This window comes from Carassius carassius, chromosome 46 (genome assembly GCF_963082965.1).
Source record: "Carassius carassius chromosome 46, fCarCar2.1, whole genome shotgun sequence".
Lineage (NCBI taxonomy): Eukaryota > Metazoa > Chordata > Actinopteri > Cypriniformes > Cyprinidae > Carassius > Carassius carassius.
The window spans coordinates 8,017,429-8,020,148 of record NC_081800.1 but is presented as its reverse complement, the minus strand read 5'-3'; the positions used below and the strand labels follow the sequence as shown (position 1 = coordinate 8,020,148).

Here is a 2,720-nt window from a genome sequence, read left to right as displayed (position 1 = left end):
AAATCTGGGTGTTATATTAGACAGCAATTTGTCTTTTGAAAATCATATTTCCAATGTTACAAAAACTGCATTCTTCCATCTTAGAAACATTGCCAAGCTACGAAACATGTTATCTGTTTCTGATGCAGAAAAGCTAGTTCATGCATTCATGACCTCTAGACTGGACTATTGTAATGCACTTCTAGGTGGTTGTCCTGCTTCGTCAATAAACAAGCTACAGGTAGTCCAAAATGCAGCAGCTAGAGTCCTTACCAGGTCAAGAAAATATGATCATATTACCCCAATTTTACAGTCTCTGCACTGGCTACCTATTAAGTTCCGTATCTGTTACAAATTATCATTACTTACCTATAAGGCCCTAAATGGTTTAGCTCCTGCGTACCTAACTAGCCTTCTACCACGCTACAACCCATCACGCACCCTAAGGTCACAAAACGCTGGACTTTTGGTAGTTCCTAGGATAGCAAAGTCCACTAAAGGAGGTAGAGCTTTTTCACATTTGGCTCCCAAACTCTGGAATAGCCTTCCTGATAATGTTCGGGGTTCAGACACACTCTCTCTGTTTAAATCTAGATTAAAAACGCATCTCTTTCGCCAAGCATTCGAATAATGTATCTCTTAAATTGTGAGTGTAGTTGCATCTGCATTTTTATTCTTTAGCTTGGGTTAAACTAATTTTACTTTGTTGGATCAGCAGCTATGCTAATGATGTCTCTATCTTGTTTCTATGTTTTGCCACGGGATTTACATCCCGTGGTAACTAGGATTTACACAAGCTCCAGTCTGGATCCAGAACACCTGAGAAGAGATGATGCTGACCCTCAGAGGACCCCAGATGATCCTAACCTTGAATCAACAAACAGAACTAACAATTATTGCTACATGTGTGACTGCATCATATAATTACTATTAATTAATAATATTGATAGTTCATCATCTAGCTGACTACGTCTTGTATTATTATTATTATTTTTAATTTTCTGTAAAGTTGCTTTGTAACGATTTGTATTGTAAAAAGCGCTATACAAATACACTTGAATTGAATTGAATTGAATTGAAAGATACAGCAAAAAGAAAAAATTGGCAGATAAATTTCCTTGATTTTTAAAAAAATGTTTTATTTATTAAAACTAACAAAGTATGTTTTTTTTTTACATTGAACAATGATGGGGCTATTCTTTACCCATCTTCTATGGTGTTTTCTTAGCAGCATACTGTATAAAACAAAAACAGCTCCTTATAAAAAAATATATTACAAAGATGTAACTTTTTATATGGAACTCTATAACTCTTTATATTGAGTGTGTTTTCACTCAATTGGTTCTCTATAGGGCTTATGTTTTTTGGAACAAAGCAGGAATTACGGTCTGTCTGAAATGGGCTCGTGAAGGAATATTGTAACAGGGCTCAATTACATTACATTAGTTATTTTTTTTTTTTGTATTCCCGCTGGTGCACCCTAGATGCGACATATCGTTGTTTTTTTTATCCACCACTCTCTTTCCATCACCCTTATAGCTTACAGGGAATCCAAAGTGCACCCAAACACCAGACCTGTTGGTTATTGGAGGATCATCTATTTCTGGTCTGTTAAACGCATTAGGTTCCTGGATGCTTATTGCAGCATAATAAGTTGAACCAACTACCAAAACAAAAAAAGATAGAAAAATGGTTCGTTTGATGTATTTATCATTATGTGTATTTGACAGAAAATTATGTTTTCCCCAAACACATCGAGAAAGAAATTTTAATGTACCGAACATGCCACCTCATATTTGTAACCTTAGCTTGTTCATAAAACTTTTGCTATACACAATGCTACAAATATCAGAGCAAAATATATGAATGGATGGATGTATTTTAATGTGCGTTTGCAATGTAAATGGTTAAAGGACATTTTTTTATTACGCAGTTGAAGCTAAACAGACCACCAGACATAAAGATATCACTCTATCTTGAGGTTTATTTATGCAGCATATTTTTAACAGTTCTTTAATACACATATTCAGTTTTTTAAGGTGAAGTATCTAATATTGTTTAAATTATTACCTTCCAGATGTATTTCGTCCATCCCTGTCTTGAGATCAGTTTGGTTCTTTGATGATTGTGATTGAGATTATAATGTTCAAGAGGGTAATAATCTGATGCCTGATCAGTCCAGTACAGTTCATTGTGTTCACATATTTCATATCAGTGTATATCATCCATCCCTCATCTCCAGTGGCTGTACTAAAAGCAGTTTTGTCTGAGATTGTGTATGGTTGTTTTAAAAACCATCATAATTGTTATAAAGATGTACTGTGCATAAACTGAAGGATAGGAGACGATGCGGAGAGAAGGAGACATTTTCCTTTGGCACTTTCAAAGGGAATGCTGTTTTTGAAATTTAAAAAAGATCAGATGGGATTAACAAAGTCTTGTACAGTTCTGTAGATTTATCATACCTATATTTTGGTTTTGGTTTACCAGTGAACATTTGATAGTGCTCATTACTTTGTGAATAAAGTGTTGAATGCTAAAATTGCTTTGTATTGGTCTTTTTTTTTTTTTTTGCTATGGTTTGTGCCATGTGTTACCTTGTGACATGTTTAAATCATTTAAATATTTTTTTTTAGGCCTACATAACTCTCAAATGTTATAAAAAAGTTCAGAAGCACTGACTGATTCACAGAGGGTGTTTTCACAATTGTAAGTCGGTTCTCTTGGTTTGTTTGGTCTGG

The 2,720-nt window shown here is 34.4% G+C and overlaps 1 long non-coding RNA gene across 1 annotated transcript; it reads left to right on the top strand.

The window, feature by feature from the left end:
* The first annotated feature begins 1,606 nt into the window (after positions 1-1,606).
* On the top strand, positions 1,607-2,521 carry LOC132129142 (uncharacterized). Its single transcript, XR_009428442.1, has 2 exons — positions 1,607-1,878; positions 1,913-2,521. It is a non-coding gene; the product is annotated as an uncharacterized LOC132129142 (long non-coding RNA).
* The last annotated feature ends 199 nt before the right edge of the window (positions 2,522-2,720 follow it).